At 38.3% G+C, this 21,444-nt stretch overlaps 1 protein-coding gene across 9 annotated transcripts in view; it reads left to right on the forward strand.

Moving 5' to 3' along the window:
• CHST9 (carbohydrate sulfotransferase 9) overlaps nucleotides 1-21,444 on the forward strand; it is a 99,296-nt gene that overhangs the window by 33,437 nt on the left and 44,415 nt on the right. For 2 of the 9 annotated variants that reach the window (XM_054817903.1, XM_054817902.1), the window contains exon 2: nucleotides 11,395-11,477. The exons of the other annotated variants lie outside the window; for them this stretch is intronic. The gene's annotated coding sequence lies outside the window, so the exon portion shown is untranslated. The remainder of the gene's footprint in view (nucleotides 1-11,394; nucleotides 11,478-21,444) is intronic. 9 annotated transcript variants of the gene reach the window in all.

Raw genomic sequence — 21,444 nt, forward strand, 5'->3', positions numbered from 1 at the left:
TCTGAAAACCTGAGTCATTATGAATTAAATCCTGAGATAGGGTTTTGCCATTCCTCAAGATTTATGCTTTGCTTCCTTTGCTTACAAAGTTCTTATAACCAATTCATTTATCTTATCAAAATGTATTATCTAGTCAGATAAAAAGATTTATTGTAAATTATAATGGCCACTGTATACAGGCTCAGTAGCTGGGGTTGCAAAGTGGACAGGTGGTGCATAAAATGTGAATTGTGTAAATACTTCCTTATTTATCCTAGTTTAAGAACTGTCAGTAACTGGTATGTCAGTATGAATATTTAGTTTACTGCATTTAGAAGCCAATTCTGTTCACAGTCTCAAATTATCTGGTTCTGTATGTCCTTATATATTTGGCCCAATAAAGAAAAACTAAAAAAAAAAACCCAACCCAAAACCTCAACAAACATACTGTGCATTTCTTTGGTTTGAAATATCAAGTAATATTAAATATTTAATTAAAAAATTATTATGTTTTATTTATTATTTAATGAAAACACAATCTAATAGCTTCACAATTAGACTTTCAATAAATATCATGTCAGTATCTGTAAGGCAGTGGTGTATAACTTGAGTATTCACACATTTAAGGACCAAAAGAAGGGGTAAAATGCAACTTATAGTTCGCTAACCATTTAAACTGGAAACACATATAAAGGTTACAGTTTTGTATTTCAGCATCCACTCCCTCCAAAGGAGTGGTGGTGGAAGATGTTTCAGTGCTGTTTATATTAAAGGTATTAATGTTGATCACAGTGGTTTAACAAAGAGTTCTTTCATAAGCCTGATATATCCTTTACATGTCATAGATCTGTATTTTATGTTTACATTTTTTCTGAGGTAATGTTAATATTTAAACATTTTGCATCAGGTAGATTAAGTCCTAATAGAGTCAAAATATTCCTGCATATAATACTTTTTTACCATGTTCTATTTCCCTTGTTGTCACCTTTCATTATAAAAAGCAAAATAGATGTATTTTTTATGGGATTTTTGAGTCTAATATAGAAAAATGTATGGATTCGTTCATGTTTTCTACATACTTGGGCCGTAAACTGGTAACTTGAGTGAAGGATTGTTCTAAAGGAGCAAAGATGGTGGAAAATGTGCCTTGCAGCGGTAGAGAAGATAATTCATGTTAACATCTCAACTGGACATGGCTACAGGTACTTCTTATTATCAAAGATATACCTTCTGAAGACAAAGTTGTTAAATTTTCTGTGCAATATCCAAACTAGCACCCATAATTCTTTGAGTATTCTTTTTATCTGAGCTTGACAGATGCACTGTTTCTTTTTGTTTTCCCATTTCTCTTTCAATCCCTCAGGCAGAGTGTTCTTTTCTTACAATTTTAATTCCAACAGCTATATATAATAAGGTATATTAAAGTAGGAGAAGAAAAATATTCAGAACCAATAGGCACCAATAAATAAAGCAAATTAAGTTAGCTTAAGCGCCTTAACTTCCTTTGCTTATCTGCACCCAAGAGCCTCAAACTACCTCCTCCTTTTATATAAATGTTGTAATGGTTTATTGCTAGGATGTTCTTTTGTACTAAAAATACTTTCAAAGAAAATATTTACAATATAAGCTAAAGTGAAAAAGGAGTCCAGTTATACCAATAATCAGACTGGGGGAAAACTACGTTCTTACTAGTGGTCAAAAATACAAAGCATGGCTATTTGTATGTATCCTCCTGTGCTGTCCAAAGTACTGTCATCATAACGACCTTATCTGTTGCAACAGCAATTTTGTTTGAACAGGACAACTAATTCTGTCCTTAAATTAAAAATAAATGGTATTTGACCTCTGAAGCTGATTTCCTTTTATTGCTTTGGATGCTAGTTCTGTATCTGGTTAGCTTGGTGATGTAAGGTGGAAGGTCTTCCAGGCTATTGGTTTCTTGCTAGCTGAAACCATGGATTTTAATGCCTGTTTCCCATGGGCACTGAAATTCCAGAGAAATTTGTACCTAAAAACCATTACATGGGTATGTTTACTCATGAAGTTACAGAGCATGAAATGATACTGAGGATTTACATACACAGACCTTAATTAGAAGTAGAGCAGGGTATTGCTTTGAGTATTGTTCTACCTCTTTCTAATACCAGCCATTTGATGCCTTGAGGCATCTGAGAGATATACAGCTATTTTACAATTTTGAAGGTCTGTGTTGTCATCGCAAATGAGTAACAGTACAGAAGGGCACTACGAGCCTAGGAAATGGCTCCATCTCATGTGGACAAAGTGGAGAAGTCATTCATACAAACCCAGCTTTTTTGCTTGTTCAGGCAGACCTCAATAGCTCTGCGTTTTCTGCAGGTAATCCCCACACTTCTCATTTTGGAAAGGAACATAGTGAGAGATGAACAGGGTCACTAAATGGAACGATGTGTCTAAAGTCTTGCACATGTTGAGTCCACAGTGGGAAAGAAAAGACAAACTAACTGTCCTAATTCAGAAAATGGGCAAACAGCAAGAGTATTTAATTCTGGGTAAGACAAGGAATCCATTAGCTGTTTGAAATATAAGAAAGTAAAAATATCTGGGCTGTTTATTTTCTCTTGCATTTGGCACCAGGTTTTTTTAATATATATACACCATTATTTTATACACTATTTCTTGTCTTTTTAACCTATATATGCAGTAGGATTTTGGGGTACTGGGAAAAGAGTATCTTTTTCTAAGTAGATGAGATATGGATAACTCTTTTCCTTTTCCAGCTTTTTTGGACTTCTTTTTCCAAATCAGCATGGGTTTAGCACAAAATGTTTGTGGTTTATTTTCTCTGATCTGGTGCATCCATAACTTAAATCTGTTCAATGATTTGTTTTATTTTTACTATTTTTATATACAAGTGGGTATAGTTCATTATCTTGTCATGCTTACTGAAGAAAAGTGTTTATTCCTTATCAAGAGTTAGATAGCTTCAGCCCTGCTTTTAACTTTTTATAATAAATAGATCTTAGGAAGCATTGCAAGTGATGTAAGAGTTAGAGGCTGGCAGACAGAAATATGCTTTGTTCCTTTTGGCTAGTAATTGCAGGGTTTGTTCTCACACACCCTTACTTTTTATATGGAGCAGGAGGAACTTGAATGTAAGAAGACACTTTGAATATTTAAAGGTTAAACTTCTGGTAGCTTAGTAGTTGGTCAGCCGACATTAAAAAAAAAAAACCAACAGTGTACACTTTGCTCATAGGTGCTATGAAAATAACGAAGTGTAAAGTATTTTTGTGACTACTTATAAAACCAAACAGCAAAAAATGGGAATGGAGTCAAGCACAGATGCTTTGTTATATTATAGTGCATTCTTCATGAGTTACTGAGCTTCTCTGCAACTTCAGAGGAGCATAAGTGTGAGGGTATATAGAAACAATGTAATTAAAGTGCTAGTCTTACTCTTTTTGTGTCTCCAAACATAAATAGTTTGTGCATTCAATATTTTGGCACCTTAAAAATATATAATTTGGGTAAAACATCTTAGTAGTGATTCAAGCTTTCCATGGCATTTGAGATCTAAATCATCTTAAAAATCATCCCTGTGTTCAAAAGAAACCTGAGAGGCAAAAAACAAAGTTCATGTTTTCCTATACATGGAATGTAAAGTTGTTAGATCACTAAATTCCTCGCTGGATGTTGAAACCTCAGAATATAAACAGGATTTTAAGTCTTCTCCCTTTCTTTCCTTTAGAAGATGGTGGCACACCTCTTTCCCTTTCTGGGGAACAGCTAACTCATGGCATCATAGGTGGTTTTCTTGATGTTCAGTTAGGTTTTTTCTTTGTTTTGTTTCCCCCCAGCCCCCCCGTCTTACTTATTGGCACGACTTTGATTGTCTATAAGGGACTGCCTATATTGGAAAGTTTGCTTCTAATTTATATATATAATTTATATAGTTGTCTTTTTGCAGTACTTTATTTTTCAGAGGTGTGGTTTTTTTGTGTTTTTTTTTTTTTTTCTTCTAGATGTTTGAGTTCTTTGTATAGCAGCAGTAAAAACTCTTGGCTTGGAAGAATCTGCAGGATACTATAGGAGTCTGATGATAGCATCTACCTACAACAGGCATATTTGATTTTCAGCAGTTTCAAACATTACCTTAAGATATTAACAACATAGACGTTGATTCTTTAAATTTGCTTAAAAAGGTACTTTTAATCAGACTGACTCCTATTTTGATGTTTTTCACTTAATAGGTGCACTGATGGTTGGATGTTACTATAGCCCAATACTTCCTAGAAAAATTGAAACCCTTTTCTCCTTCTGCATTCTCATTCCTCTGAATTATAGAATTGCTAGAGAGGAATACTGAAAAAAACGTGCTGTGAATCTGAAAAGCTATGGAGAGAAGGAAAGCAGCAGGAGAAAAATAGCACTGCAGATATGATTAATTAAGTTAGTGATCAGTGCTACTTTAATAAACATTTTGAACATGTATAGTCCATACTATGACCTTCATGTTTTGCAATTAACAATAATTGAATCTAAAGCATGTTTCAAAGCGTGTCCTAAAACCTGTATTCTTGTAGAATACTCCGGAGATAAAAATCTTTTTGCATTTATTTTACTGTGCAGAAAAAATCTTTTACAGTCCTTTGCTTCTTAATAACAAATATTTGTGGCTTAAATTGCAATCGTCAGTTCAGACTGAAATTATTCTGGTATGAACAGTAGTACATGGCCATCAGAGCTCAAATGCAGTATCTCGAGGCCAGATCTCCGGAGCCAGTGGAACAGGGGTTGTTTGGATGGAAAGTACAGAGGGATGCTGTCAGGTGGAACCAGAGTGGAATTCAAGTGGAATGAGTTTTCCAGATGAGGAGACATATTTCATGAGGAATGAAGATAACAAAGGTTGAGAAGGACAAACTGTATTTGAGAGAACTCATTTTCAATTAAGGTAGAAGAAAAGAACCACTTCTCAAACTTGGAGCATGCCAAGACATCTGGTAGTTGCTGTAAGAAGGGCATAGACTGTAGCTCTGGAAAATAAACTTGTGGTATTAGCTGAAATCTTACTCCTGTTGCAGGACCCTAGAACTTTTTGAGATGTTGAGTTGCATGCACAGAGCCAGCAAGACAGGAGATGTTGAGGCTCTTTTGTATATCTGAGGAAACAATGAAGGGAAAAGACCTGAAGTGTACTGTAAGAGAAATGGGAATCTTTTAGACAAAGCCTAAACACACAAAGAAAGGACTTCACTGAATGCATTGTTACAGGAAGCAGATTTTGTTTGATTGGTTAAATGAGGAGTATAAAAAGCAACAAAGTCAGAAAGATGCCTTGGTGATGTCCATGAAACAAACGGCCCCTTAGCTGAACAGCAAAAAGTGGAATGTAAGTTGTGAGATGAGAAGGGTGTCGTGAAAATAAGGTATCATTTCTTATGTGGAGAACCTCAACGCGCTAGATGTTAGCACAAAATTGAGTACTTGCAGGTAGGACATTAAATTGTAGAAGCGAGCACTAAACCTGTATGCTCAGCATGGTAGTATAAGGAGGTTTGTACCACATAGCTGAGTCTGTAGAAATTTCAAGTCAAGTCTGGTCATTCAAAATACCAGCAGTAGGGCAATTACTCACTAATCACCTCATCAGGTGAAATAGTAGGTGTATATGTTTAGGTTCTTGAAGAACAGCTGCTCATTAGGAGAGAAAGTAATTTCAATTAGCTTTAAATCACTCTCACAGACATCTGATTGGTATACTTTTTTTGAGGAGCCACTGGCCATAAATTGAGCAGTTTTGGAGGGCTGTATATGTTACTGTAATGTTCATGGGCTGCAGAAGACTCCATGTGACAGATGTCTACAGCAGTGCTTCACTGGTGTGGTTCCCCATGTCAGGGACTGTGGGATGTGAAGAAGTTATCTTCTGGCTGGGGAGAAAACCATTCACTGCTTTATTGTATTTGGGGATGCTGAGGCTGCAGCATACGTGTTCTTCACTGAATTTGCCCTGCGTACTTTATTTAGGGTACCTTACAACAGGATGCTACCTATTTAAAATACTGCCACAGTTCCAAATACAAATAATAGAAGGGACAGACGGCAATTGTTTTGAGTTTTTTTCAAGCACTTAAAGCAGAGCAGCTAATAAACACAACAGGATCCAGGTCTCTTGTATACTCCGATCTTTTGCCCCTTTGACAGTGCTGCCTCTTGACAAACTGGTGTTTCTTGGGAAAACAACTTGGGTATCACTGCAGCTACTCTTTGAAGTGCTCATGTCATCTCTATCTCTGCCATCCTAATGTCTTATTGCTGAGACAGCTATCAACAGCTACAGGAAAGTACGGTTGCAGGAAACCTAAATTTAGTGAATGAGATAAAAATCTGCATGCAAAGTATTAAGATTCCTTTCTCCAAACCAGTAAATCCTTTCCAATAAAAGCCATGTGTATTGGGTCTGGCTGAGATGGAGTTGATTTTGCCCACAGCAGCCCTCGCAGTGCTGTGCTGTGTATTGGTACCAGCCAGGTGTTGGTAACACCCCGGTGGTTTGGCTGCTGCCGAGCAGTGCTGGCACAGCACTGTCCTGGTTCTGGCTAGGATGGAGCTAATTTTCACAAGGAGCCAGGACAGGTGAGCCAAGCTGGGCAGGGGGCTATTCCATACCATGTGACGTCATGCTCACTATAAAAGGGGGGTTAGTTGGGGAGGGGTGGGTTTGGTGTGGCTCTGGGATGGGCTGAGTGTCCAGTTGGTTGTTGGGTTGGTAAGTTGCCTTGTGTTATCACCTGTTGTATATATTCTGTTATCAGTACTGTTGTTGATTGTTTCCCTCTCCCTTGCCATCCCGGTAACCAGTCCTTACCCCAACCCTTGAGGCTTTCCCTTTGTTTTTCTGTTCTCCTCCCCATCCTGCCAGGGAAGGGGTGAGTGAGCGGCCGCGGGGTGCTCAGCTGGGGCTGGGGCTGGGGCTGGGGCTGCACTGCCCCACGCCGACCACCCAGGCTGTCTCTCTCCAACATTCCCCCTCAGCAGCAGGCTGGGGGTGGCCAAGATCTTGGGAGGGGAGACAGCCGGGACAGCTGACCCCAACTGACCAAAGTGATATTCCATACCATGTGATGTCTGCTCAGCAGTAAAAACTAAGAGAAAAGAGGAGGAAGGGGGGGACATTCGTTATTTATGATACTTGTCTTCCGGAGCAACTGCCATGCATAGTGAAGCTCTGCTGATTGGAAGTAGAGAATAAATCTTTTGTTTTCCTTTGCTTCCACATGCAGCCTTTGCTTTTGCTTTACTAAACTGCCTTTATCTTGAACCATGAGGGGTTTTTTCCATCTTATTTCTCCGTCCCCTTTTTTGCTGAGAAGGGGAGTGATAGAGCAGCTTGGTGGACGCCTGGTGTCCAGCCAAGGTGAACCCACCACACCATGTTTAGCTCTTCCCACCCATTAAGCACAGTGCTACTGAGGTGTGGGAGAACAGCCCCTAACTTAGCATTGTAAAACTTTTTAAAGTTTTAGTCTGGATCCAGGCTAGTTGCCCACTGTACTGGTAAGAAGATGGAATTGTTCTTTGGCTTTTTAAAACTCAGCTGACCTATCAAGTACAATATGGTGGAGTCAATGGACAAGGCAATTCAGGAAAGGAAGGAGAGGGCAAATGGAGGGGTAAGCTATCAGGTTGTTTTCTCTAAAGACAAGGTGGGAATGGAAACCTAGGAAGAGAGTGTTAAATTAAACAGTCTGTTTGTTATCTGTACTGTAGGGGTTTCCTTGTGTTATACATAAGCATGCAATATTTGTTCCTGTTACGTGCTACCAGACCAGATGTGGGATATTTCTTAGTGGTGGTCTCACAAAAGCTTCTTTTTTTCTTTTTTCCTGCATCTTGTCAATGTTAGTACATTACTCCATCATTCCTACTTTCTTGCCCTGGAACTTTAATGCTGCTTTTGCCATGCTGTGGCATAATTTTTATTTATGCTCTTGATTGAGGCATCAGGACGTGTAGAGAGGTATGTTTCACACGATGAGTGTGGCAGCTGTGGTTATCAGACCACCAGGCATAATAAGATTATTTTTTTTTCCTTCTGGTGAGATGTAATTACCAGAATGGATTTGTTACCAGCTTCAAAACTAAAACTAGACTATACACACACAGCTATCCTTTTTAACACTTATAAGTGGGATGTTTTGGTATACTTTTCCTATATTAAAAATGACTGTGATAAGTTCAAAATGAAGGCTTTTATCTAATTATATCTCATGAAGAAAGGGTGTTTTGTTGGTTTGTTTGTTGTTGGGGTTTTTTTCCTCCCCCACGTGCCTGAAATCTGAAGTATAAGGGAAAAATAACTTGGGTAGCAATGCAGAGTTTGTACGGTTTCAGGGCATTATTAAAGCAGAACTACCAAACCAGAAAGCATAGTCCTGTAAATTTAAAGCAGTGCCACATTTGTTCTAGGTGTTTTTCTCTCTGAAGAAATGCTTGATCTTCTAAATGAAACTGAACCTCTTCTTCCTTGAATGAATTTCAGAAAAATGTTGTAGTGTCAGAACAATATATTTTCAAGATTTTAAACCAAATAGCTTTTCATTGATAGAATAGCTATCTGGTACACTTACCATAAAAACCAATGCCAGAGGTACGGGTCCTCATCAATATGACTTTAGTACAGTGTCAGTATATAAAAGTGTTTGATCAATAAAACATTTTGAGGTTGGCATGTTCCACTTTTAAAACCAAATCTAACTTATTTTTTTAAATCTGGCTAGTGATACCTTTATATAGTTGTATGTAAAATAGTTTTTATATGGGCTAAGTCACTTATGATTTGTATACATTTGTGTTACTTCAGGCTGCAAAATTTATTTAAATACATATGAAGGGTGCAAAGCAACAACCAGGTTGTTTGGAACTAGATACTTGGCAACTACTCCATGTTCTAAATTGCACCCACAAATAGGAAATTCATTGTGTTGGAGCCACCTTGGGCTAGCTTCAAGAAAGGTAATTTGTATGGAAGTAGTAGTCTTGCTGCAGCATGAAATAATTCAGGGCTTACCCTACTTCCCTAACTATGTGGTAGGCATGATTCAACTTTAGTGTAATATTTCAGTCTTTTGAAATTGCTACTCCATCTCTGTGTATACCAAGCAGAAGGATTTTTGAACTGCCAGAATTTTTTTATCCCCTGGTCAAGACAACCACTGTATCATAAGTTACTGAGCCTGTATTGCGTCCTCTTCATCTTTTCCTAAAACAACTTAACAGGACATCAGCTACTCTCTTTCCCTAAACTGACATGGCTTCTGGCCACTTCTGCAGCGTGGAAGAGCAGCAGTTCTTCACTGTATGTGTCAGGCAGCCAGTCTTAGCTTTGTGCAGATGTTGCATGTTTTCATTCAACATTTTTGAATGTCAGTATCCAAAGTAAAAAGTATTACCTCTTTCTGAGTTTTTTTTTATGCTATTTGCACCTGAGAATTTGACCATGGAATGATGTGAATATCTCTCTAACATTAGGCACTAAACATAGCCTAAGACAACAGTAGAGGTGCAGTGAACCAGACAACAGCCTGATGCTTTTGATGCTCAGTTTAGGTGTCTGTAAACTGGCCATGGTTTCTAAAGCTCTCTTCCCTCCAGACTACAGAGCTTATGCTGTCATGTCCCCGACATTCTCTTCCTAGCTTTGTTCGCTGTGGCTCTGCTTATTCTGCGAGAGCAGCTGCGGTTGTGTTTCGGACCTCTCCAAACATGAGTGGGAGAAGGCTTCTATTACGACAAGTTCTCAGCTGACTTGTCCTCATATTTGCTGCTCTTAAAGGCAAAGTAATTTGTCCTTGATCAAACAGTCAAAAATCTTATGATGACATCACCAGCACTAGCTTAGTCTCCTGCATTGCCTGTTTGGTTTCATTTCAGCCTTCTCGTAGGAAAACATGACTACTATTAGGAATCTTAGACCAGAATGGGTGCCTGCAGATTTTTAGGTTCATTTTTGACAACAACATTTTCTTTTTCCTTGAGGAATAAACAGAATTGAATATTGGTTGAAAGAAGTTCTACTTACATTTTAAACTAACCAGTAGACACTTCAAAACCCAAATGACATAAACCCAACTTTTTAAAAAAATCTCTACTTAGACCCTTAAGAATCCAGTGCTTACTACTTCTGAAAATGCTGATTGCAAACTTCTCTACACCTATAAAGTTAGGGCAGAAATGAAAGTTGATTGGAAGTAATTTCTTTAAAAAAGGAAACTCTGAAAAATCACTTACTATTCCATACTACAGACACTTTTGTGCTGTTTTTTGGCAAGACATGAATGCACTGCAGTAATGTCTTCCAGAAGTATTTTCCATCCATTTTTCACATAAAGAATCAGGAAGAGAACTGTTTTCAGTAGTTATTTGGAAGGCACCAACACATTATGTAGCAGGAGTTAAAAAAAGGGTCCAGTGTCACTGCTGGTCTCAGTCATTTTTGGCTTCTTAATTCTGTAAAGACTACTCTCATTATGGTGTTGATGGTACTATCTGCACCCATGTGTGTTTCCTGTGATAACCAGTATCCAAGCCAGGAATCTGTAGTAGAAACTCTGTGGTGTTGGTTACTGTCACTTTGTCAAAGCTCTGTGTTTGCTTTCAGTGCAAAACTTCGCAGGCAAAAGGCTTACTTTCCCCAGAAACAGAAAATATTTGCCAGTCTACACTGACATTCAGAATTTTTGCATTTCAGTGGAACGGATTAATTAGGTTGTTATGAGTGCCCACAGCACTGAATGTGTGCTGCTGCTTACATGTTTTTAAGGGCTACAACACAAATTTCCAGATGAGCATATATACCAATACTCTCAAAGCTGATCTTTTTTGTCTTCAGTGATGGAGAGGGCTCCTACAGAGATGGGATTTATTCTCATCCACTTGAATTACAATGGGTATCAGTACTCCAGAATTATTGGAAAGCTATTCACGTGGGGTCTTTTATTTTAGGCCAGTCCTTTGAGTAAGGGTGCTATATTTCAGCTATGTACACCAGCTTCACAGTGTAACTTGCCTTTAATTCTGTGTAGACAAGCTGGGGCGGAGTGGAAGGGAAAGTGTGTGGCCTGTCTTGCTTCAGTTCACTAATGTGATTTGAACTGTAACATAGACAGAGCCTTTTGCAGATTTCTAAATGGGGAAGCAGGTTGTATTAAAGACCTTGAGAGAGTTGGAGAACTTCATCCTGCAATCTTCGAGTAAAATTATGAATGGCCTTGTCTGCGCTAGGATTTTGCATCATGTTTTCCAATTCCGATGAACGACTGCTACTCTCTAGGTAAAAAGAGCCATTTAAATGGCATTCCACTGTTGTGCTCCTTAACCTCTGCTGTTACACAGAACTTTGCCTGTCAAGTCATTGGTAACTCTTCCTAGATGTGGCAGATATGCGAGTAGGATGTCTGCAGGGGTGAGTGCCTACGTCTACATGGTACCCCTCAGTGGGTGAACATGGACTGGTGAGTATTGCTGGTGGGATTTCATCAAGTTGTTTTACTCGACGAAATGTGTTTCTGAAATGAGCATCTTGTGTTACGATATAGTAAAGGCATAGAATGAATACGAATTTATATGCAGAGGTGTAAATCCTCACATAAGCTTATACCCAGAATCTTATAAACAGTATGCTAATTTACTTAGGTACATATGGTATTTTTCTTCAAATTATATGTAGTAAATATGTTCCTGTTCATTTTGCTAAATATTGAGTAATGGTCTCGTTGCAGAACTATTTCTAATAAAGACATTCTAGTGTCTTTACAGCTCTTCCAGCAGCTATGAGGCTGAACATTGGACCTCAATTTAAATTCTTATTGTGCATCTCGGTTATCCAAAAGGTCCACGTTCCAAATGAAGCTGTACTATGCACCATGTGCTGCTAACTGTAGACTATGCTGGGTTTCTTTAAATTATATTTGTTGTTAATGCATATTCTGAGAGTCCTGATTATTTTTTTAAAGCAGCTTCTCCAAGGTAGTTTTCTTGTCTCAAATCTGCTTGTTCCTCATGGCACTTTTTAACAAAGAGAAACATTAAGCTTAAATGAACATCTCTAGGTAGCCTAGCAACAGGATGTGATTAATAATACCTTTCACCTAACTGTATGCAGATAAATGTCTGAAAGTGAAAGCAAATTCAGAACTGGTTGGACAGAGCCTGGCAGTGCAGTGAGAGAGAAAAGATAATATGATAATATCTTGTGATCTTTGTTAAAAAAAGGGGAGAAAAATAAAAGATATATTTAATGGGTTGGATCTGCCTTACAGAGTAAAATACACAGCATAATGGATTTTTTAATAACAATTAAATGGTGTACTAAGAAAGTATAAATGCCCTTGCTTCTCATTATTGGTTATCATCACTAATTTACCAGCCATGCTTTTTCATATGTGGGAGATCAGAAACAATCAGTAGTAATTACTGGGCCATCACAGCTAAAATGAAATGTGGTATAAGTGAAATGTAGTATAATTTAATATACAGTTAATGGCTTTATAGTACCATACCAGTGGTTTTAGGCCTGAAATGGACTTTTGTACTGAGTGCTGTACTTTAAAAATGTACAAAACATTGGACATGGCATTAAGTTTATAATTAAAGTTTTCTAGCAGAGAAAGGAAGGGGAAGTTGCTATGGACATTCAGTGTTAAATGACACTGCATTATTTAGCTTTTCCTTAAAACTTTGTGTGTGTATATATATAAAAGGAATCAGAATTTTATCTACATATATTTGAATTTTATATATTTATAAAAGATTGGAAATATTTACTTTTCAAGCACTCAAAAGGTGTTAGAATATGAGTTGGCCCCACAAGCTTAATTCTTTCCCATTTTGTATTCATTCCATATAAAGAAGAGACACTGTGGGAGTAGGGTGAATATGGGATTCATTGTATGCTCTTTCTGTAATAGTGGGAAATTGCTGTTTGTATAGGAATAAAATGTAGTAATGTATTTGTGTGCTGAATGTATAAGATCTGGTTATCTTGGGACAATCCCATGGACTGGCATAAAATCATAAACATTTGCCTTTAGAGAAGAAACAACCTATTACAATGCAGAAGCACAGATTTCTGTCCTGCACTTCAAAACCTGCAAAACCTGGGTTTTTTTCTATTTTCAAATTACTTAATTATACTGATTGTGCACTTTCTTCTGTGTGAAATCAGTAGAGTTGTTTTTTCCAATTCATTGGGTAGTATATATTTCTATTTGGTGCTCAATGGCAAAGTGAACCTTTCAGTATATTACAGAAGTTGCAGGGAAATGCTATGAAAGGTTAGCTGTTGACAGTACTCCTTCTAACTGTCTTGATGCATTTTTATGGGCTAACATTTACCAGCAATCATTTCAGTCCTCACTTATTTTTCCTTTATACAGTTTAATCCTTTAGTGCCTAATGGTATTCCAGGTTTTATTGCTGAAATAAAGATTTTCTGCATTTAATAGGAAACTTCCTTTTTTGTTCCTATTTGGTAGCCAACTGTCAAAATACGATTGTTCTCTGGAATTAGGAATTAGGTCTATTTAAGTAAAGTTGCTGGTTTTTTCTGTAACAGCTGCCACCTCCAGTTGTTGCGCAGAGATGTTGGTGTAGGTGTGTTATGGTGGTTTAGGGGTGTAGCAGGGGATCTCTGCCTCATACCCCAGAGGGTTGGCCCTCATGAGCTGAAATGCCCTCCTGCAACATGCTGGGCCCCAGTATTTGACCGCTGTTAGAGCTGATAGTGTTCTTTGCTGGAAAACTCCTTTTGTAAGATTTCTCAAAAAAAAAAAAAAAAAAAAGCTATGGTTTTATCTTGTACTCCTTCCTTGGTTAACTGATGTTCCATCTTTCACCTTTTAATCTTCACCTGAATCCATTTGGGACTTGGCTGAGACCAACAGCAGTACTCTCCCCCGTACCACCTGCTACATCTCCTCTTACTCCCCTGTGAACGTGTCACGTAGTGGCTCTGCAGCTCCTCAGCCATCGCAGCTGGAGTGGGCAGCAGGAGGTGTGACAGGACCATCGTGGTTTGTCACCATCAGGCTTGCAGCTGGTAACTGTCAATTTACATCAGAGCACTAAATGATGGGGCAAAACACTATTAAATGCTGCCTAGCATTCCTCCTTGTGCCTTCTTGAGGATGGAACTGGAAACCACTGATCTGTTTATCAGTCACCTACAGCTACCTATTGCATGGCAGGCATTAATTTGGTTGCCTGGTATTCAGTGTAGTGTATGTGAGAAGGTGGGCTGACCGCATGGTGATGACACAGACATACAGGCACATCCTTAGTTCTTTCTTCATTTAAACAAACACCAAACCCATCATTTTTGAGGGATTTCTCTAACACGGTCTCTAACATTTATTAGTAGAGAGAGAAGAATTCCTGATTAGCAAACAAATACCATCCTTACTCTTAAGGTCTGAGACTCCTCTTTTGGACATTACTGCAAGTTATGACACTAAATTACCTGACATAATTTAGGTGTCCTTATTTCTCTGGTATTGTTGAATGAAATCTCTTTAGATCTCAGCTTGTAACCTATCGGTTATGCAAACAACTTTTGATGCTTTAACTTTCTCAAAACAGCGTTGAGCAAAGGCTGTTCACAGAACTAGTTTGACTTGTATCTCAGGTAATTATTTATTTTCTGAGAATTGTGGCTTCTGGTCAGTGCAAGATATCCATGCAGCTGTTTCCCAACTTTACTGACCTAGTTTATGTCAGCTGTGTTTGTTTGAGCCTTCTACCCTTTCATACCTTTGTAGGTTTTGTGTTGAAAACCACCAAACAAGAAAAGAAGGAAACTGAAATCCCCCATTCTTTCTGGACTGCTGTTTCAGGGCAGCATTTATTTTGCTGGTAAATCACATTTTCAGCTCAAAGAAGAGAGACTTTCATAGGGGGTTCTGTAAACTTAAATGAGATCAGAAGTGATTGTTTTCAGACAAACTTCATTTTCCAACCATTCAATTTTAAGATGGAGCACAAGTAACAAAACAGCTGTGCACTACAATTTTGCAAATGCGTAAGATTTTGTTGTATAATGCAGCTCTGAAATATAGTAAGCCTACGCAAGCAAAACGGTTCTGAAATTAAAAATGACTAGTGTTTAAAAAAACTACATATGGCTTCATGTTGACTAAAACCAGATAAGAAAATTTTTCTGTGCAGTTCTTCACAACCTATTGTATTTGAATAGGTAGCTGCAATAATCTCAATGAAATAGACTGTAATTAAGTTCTATGCCCCCTGACTAATTTCTAATGAAAGAGTAATTACATCTTTATTACACATTACCTAGTCTAAATTTTCAGAAGTCATGTGAGACCTGGAATGCCTCTGTCTCTTTTGTAACTCAACTGAGACACCTCATAGGAACCTCTTTTTGAAAGTGCTGTAAATCTTACCTGAATTTTGAGGCAAAGCGGTAAGTGTGTGAAGCCGCATCCTTTCTGCCTTTCTGTGTGGATCATAGTTGTAGGTCTTTTTTCTTACAGAACTGAAAAGGGTGAGGAGACTTATTTGGCTGAGAAATGTAGAGGGGAATTTTGAGTGGGATTTTTTTTTTTTTTTTACATTCTCAGAGCACGCGTGTGTTCCTTGCCCCTCTCTGCCCTCTACCTCAGCTGCCAAAACACCTTAGCATGTGTATCTCTGGCTAGCACTGAAGTGTTCTGTACTTCCATCCATGAAACAGGTGTCCCTGTGTTTCACCGCTGTGTTGCAAAATAGCCTTGGGATCCCTATGCTGTTGAGAAGGTATTGCACCAGCCAGGAGATCCACTTCCTAAATTGCATGTTACTGGGTAGCATGACCCCACATTCCATGTGTCTGAAGTAGCAGGAGACAGAGCTGCTCGTTTCCTTATATCTATTCAAGGGTCCACTGGATCTATTTGATGGTGTAACACTTATGATGCAATCATTAATCTTAATATTTTCATTCTTGTGGAGGTCAATGACATTCATAGAAGTCTGAGCAAATCCATTTTGTTCACTGAATCCTGTTCAACATACCCACAGTGTTTCTGGATGGCCTTGCGGAGTTTTCAGTTTCGTAGATGTCTGAAATGTTGAATGTTTGTTTCTTTTTCCTTAGAGTAAGCAGAAGTGGTTTATTTAATAAAAGGAAAGGGAAAAAAAAAAACCAAAACAGAAAAGAGGGAGAACGCAAATACAGTGGTTCAAATTGCTTCTGCATCCAGTTCAGACTGAACACTGCTGTTCCTTTTGTCACTGCTTGTTCATCGGCATTTGCATTATTATGCCTTGATTTCAAATGTTCCTGCACTGTATTCCCTTTTATTTGGTGTATTTTCTTCTAGATCAGTATCTATCATGATCATTTTTAATATCATGATTTTTTTACTGTCTTAATATTAAGAGTCAGATCTCTTTTGACTTCATCTCTTCAGTCTTCTATCTCCTCTTCCCTCCCCAACTGTCTTCACATATTTCTTTTGCTGAACACTTCCAGTCATTTGTTCTTGTTGCTGAAAATCCAGCTCCTAGTCAGAGATTCTCTAACTGGCCTTCAACAACAGCATCCTTCCACTGCCAAGAGGAGAAGCTATTTTTTTCATGTGAAACTGAATTGGCAGGTGTTACCCTTTCAGTTTGTAACAATTGATTTATTTTCTTTATTTTTCCTTGGCCATTTGAGAAGCATCAGCATATTACTATAGTGTGGTAGTGGTGGATAGGTGGTGTTCTGGACTACTGGGCTGGATTTGGGGGTTTTTGCTGGGAAGACTTACTTTGGCTCAAGGAAAGTATACTTAGGGAAAAGTGCTCGAGCTGTACTCAGTAAGTCTTCAAGTCTATTGGGACTTGCAAAATGACATATTAAAAATACAGTTCTTAACTATCAGCTCCATTTGATTGAGTACAGGTTCAGTGGGCAAAGTTGACGTGCCTATTTAAAACAGAGGCCCCCAATTCCTTTTCTTTTGATCTTTTTTGGTGACTGAAGAACGTCTACTTGGTCTACAGTGTAGAGGATAACATCTCAAACCATTTCTGCCAATTGCAGGTGCAGAGGGGGATTGTGTACATGTGAACTTAGTAGCAAGGGGAGAGTAAAACAGGGAGGTCACACAACAGGTCCTCTCAAGGAATGTCAACAACAAAGCTCAAGAACCCAACAACACATAAAGAGAATGAGGAATATGGCTGAATGCTGGTCAGGAGGCATAACAGAAAAAGGCGTGAGAAGAACTGGCTTGTGCAGAGCTCGAAGATCCTCAGCGGCACCAACATCCATGTTTTGTATTCTTGCTTCCTCCATCTGCAGGAGGCAGGCCCTCAGACCTAATAAATGAGGCTTGTGATTCACTGTAGTTGATTTTTTCCTTCTGTGAACCTTGTGCTTAGCTTGTGACACTTGAGTAGACCCTGAAGTCAAGAGGGACTTTTCATGTGGTTAAAGTGAAGGGAGTGCTGAAGTGCTCTGGCTGGTTGATTTGTACTCCTTGCTGCAGAACTGAGTTTTAGCACATGCAGTTTATTAAGGTCAGAGGAGGCAGATTTAGGAACAAAATTTGCTATACCTTGGCTTCTATTTCTGGGCTTCTTTCCACAAACTGTATCCCCATTGTACAGTTGTCTCTTTTCCCATGGCAGGGTCCATTTTTGAGAGTGTTTTGTGACTATAACTGGAAGAGCTAGTGAAATTGGAACCATAAAAAGCAAGCAAATGATAAATGCATTGAGAGGTGGAGTAAAGAAGATTATTTTCCTCAGCTTTAATAATGGAACTGTAAGCAATAAGACAAATAGGCTTAGAAAGGATAAATTCTAGCCAGATTGCTTTTTTACTTTTGTGATAAGATTACAAAATAAGCAGATGAAAGGCAAGTGATATAATATGTGCATTTTAGTAAACCTTTTGATACTATCTCATCAAAGCATACACAAATAACTGATACATGTTGACTTGCATAGAAACATGGTCACACAGACTGTAGATGAGTTGAAGAACTGTAAATAATGAGCAGTGATGAATGGTGATGAATTGAGACAGGGTGAATTGTACTAATGAGGCTCTGCAGGAGTCAGGATTTAAGCCCAAGTTATTATTCTTTAACATCTTCATTACAGCATCTTTTCAGCATGCTGTTGATTTCCCCCCTTATCAAAAATGCCAATGAGGCAGATGAGTAAAATATTGGCACCTACTGGGACTAGCCCTGGGCAGAAGACAAAATCACATATTTATTAGAAATGCTCAGACCTTAGAAGTAAGGAAGCTAAAGAACACTTTTTCCTTTTTTCTGAGGAGGGACTGAACTTGCTACTAATGCTGATGGCCATAGAAAGGTGTAGTGAATAGTGGATTAAACAATTGGGTGATTGAGGAGTAGCAGCAGTGTTCAGCTGTGTTCCAGGAATCCTTAAATGAAAGGGAGTTTAGTTTTCTGTCAGGGATGTTTCACAAGTTACTGAACAGCTTCCTAAAGAGAGTTACTTAAAGCTTTGCTGCTTGAGACATCCCATTCTGCACTAGGAAAAAAGCAATAAATCGTGTTGAGTGAAGGAAGATGGTGTGAATAACTTCTGTCTCTGTAGTCTTTGTCCACAGGTCTAACCCCCAGATAGCTGGCCAACAGCGTCCTATATAGCAAGTGTTGCCCCCACCCCACCTCTTACCCCCAAACCATCCTGTCCTCCTTATCACGTCTCGTGCTACAAGGTGTGACACCCTATAGCAGGGCCAGGTAATTTGGTCCTCTTCCTCTGGTGTCTACACCTCCTTTCTTGAAGATGTGGAATGAAAGGGAAAATGTCAGCACATAGTTAGTATTTTCTACACGCTCCCTGCAGCACGGCAAAAGTGTTTGTCTGCGTTATGAAGAATGACCAGGAAATAGCTTGGGCTGAATAACCAGTTTTGGAGTGCTGTTGCTCAAAGATGTTAACAATAATGTAGCAGAATGTCTACAAAACGATCCAGTACTAAATACCATCAAAGCAGGCAGGAATGGATTAGGCCTGCTCTCAATTCTTTTGTCAGGTTATATTCACTGAAAAGTGCTTTTCTTGTTAAAATCAGCACTGCTGGAAAAATGGGGGGTTTTGACAGATTGCCACCGAGTGTTAAAATAATGATTTCAATTTTTCTGCAACTTGTTTATATCTTCAAAATATTATTAGGCAATAGCTAATAATTCCCTTATAAATCGCATAATGCATAACATAAGGTGAACACAGAATGGTGTGTTATAAGTGCTCTAAACAAAAGCCTGTGAGAAGCTGTCAGTGATGCAATAATCAACACAGTACTGGCTTTTTCCACCTAAATGTGTCCCTCCTGGGTTGTAATGAAAGGTTATCACTTGCACCTAAATAAATGTGTGCAACTGCAATTGATGTCTCGTGAAATAATGGAAAATTGAAATTGGCAATAAAAAATTTCTTAAAATCGTCGTATGGGATACTGTGGAATTTTTTTTTTATTATTTCTCCTCAGTTTCTGTGCCCAGAAACCAGCTTGTTTAAAGTTTCCTCTGTGGATAAATTATGTATTTCAACTAGTTCTGAAATGACTGTTTTACTTAAGTTGGCATATAGACTATATTGTCTGTGCATTGGGAATTAAACAAGGATATCAAAGGACATAGCAATAGCAATATTTTAGCCTGAGTTTAAGAAGAGAAAAGGGCAAACCAGTTGCTGCAGAAATCTGAACTTGTAAATGCAGGCTTTCAATTCCCTAAGCATCTTGAGGAAATTCTAGGTTTATTATTACAAAATTAATCAAAGCAACTTTGCTATCCATTTTTGTGGCAGTTGTGATATGGATATCAGCCTGAATAGCAATATGAATCTTGTATGCAGGCAGTAAGCAATTAATAGCACTTCCGTACTGAAAGTTTGGGAAACAGAGTTGATAACTTTTCTCTAGTGATGAAATGTTGCAGGTTCTTTCTGCCACTTCTTGTAATTAAGCCTGTATGAGATGTAATTAAGCCCTATTATATGTGTCTCACGCTGCTGCCGCTTGTCGTCTTAAATCTAAATCTAAAGTAAAAGAAAAACAAAACTGTTTTCCTCCACATCTTTTAGGTTGAGTTGGAGCAGACTTAACAAAATGATTATGAAATTAATCATATGTGAAAATATAGCTTTAGTTTTGTGTATAGCTTGAATTTAGAAAAAGGAAGAAAATACAATTAGAATACTAAAATATGTGAATTGCATATAGATTACGCATCACCATAATGCCACAAGGAAACTAAATAATTACTTTGAAAGACTGGCAGACAGTGACAACTGTTTTGTATTCGAAGTATATCCGGTAGTTCCGTACACTTCTACAATTTAGATTGTGAAACAAATGATTTGTTTTGTGATAATTTACATTGGCATCATTACAAGCAGTTGTTCGATGACTTTGTAATGCAAACAACTTGGTGTCTAATCCAATAAATTAGCATGAACATTTTGCTTTATTTTTTCATGGTTATTAAGCCAGTTATTATCCACTGTCATACCAACAGTGGGGTGTGACTGATGTGGTCCTGTGCTACATTTAACCCTTGCATCCTTTTGAATTTTGAATACCGTCTCTTACAAATTTGGTACTGCAGTGTGTTGTCTATGGGGCTGCTCAGCAAATGGTGTCTGTATTTATAGTTTCTGAAGAAAATAATGTATATATTAATGCATAGGCTAGTTCTTTATCTTGTTAAGGCTAGAGAGGCTTGTGAATGAGATGCTATTTGAAATCAGCTGGAGTAGTGGCATACCACCAGTAGTGATCAATGTGGGCTACCTGTTTTCTTGAAAGTGCTTTGGAAAAAGTCCTCCCAGTTCAGTTAAGTAAAAGGAACTGGCTGTGTTCATTTCGGTCTTGGCTATTAAATGAGAGGTCAGAACATCCAACAGAAGAACAATCATTTCTTGAACTAGAGCTATGAGAGCAAATGGAATAATTTTTCATGTTAGTGCAGAGCCAAGCCCAGTGTAGGGCCACAGCCTGATGAGTGTCATGGCTCTGGTGTACACCTTTCACCTGATCTGCTTTTGGTCATCTGGAAGGTGCCTCATTCCCTGGACACCCTTGAGGTATCTCCTTCCTTGCAGAATATGCTGCAGAGCCCTGGCCAGAAGCAGCATCTCCAATTCAACCCCACAAACTCTGCTCTCCCGGCTATATCTAGATGTCTTATGACCTGGGTTGTGTGGTGGTAGTCAACCCATTTGCCTGCCTTGCTCCATCTTCCCTTATATTAAACCAAGTTTGGAAATGACAGGTTTACGTGGCATACCAGTAGGCTTTCCTAAAGCAAAAAAGAGTTTATTCAGAAAAGAGAAAACATGTTATAAATAGCCTATGGGTAAGCTTAGTCAAGAGTAGGTCACCTGTCTTCTGCAGTGGAAGAATTAATTAATACATATTAAATAATGCATGTCCTTGTTGTAGATGAC

Source organism: Grus americana, chromosome 2 (assembly GCF_028858705.1).
Source record: "Grus americana isolate bGruAme1 chromosome 2, bGruAme1.mat, whole genome shotgun sequence".
Classification (NCBI taxonomy): domain Eukaryota; kingdom Metazoa; phylum Chordata; class Aves; order Gruiformes; family Gruidae; genus Grus; species Grus americana.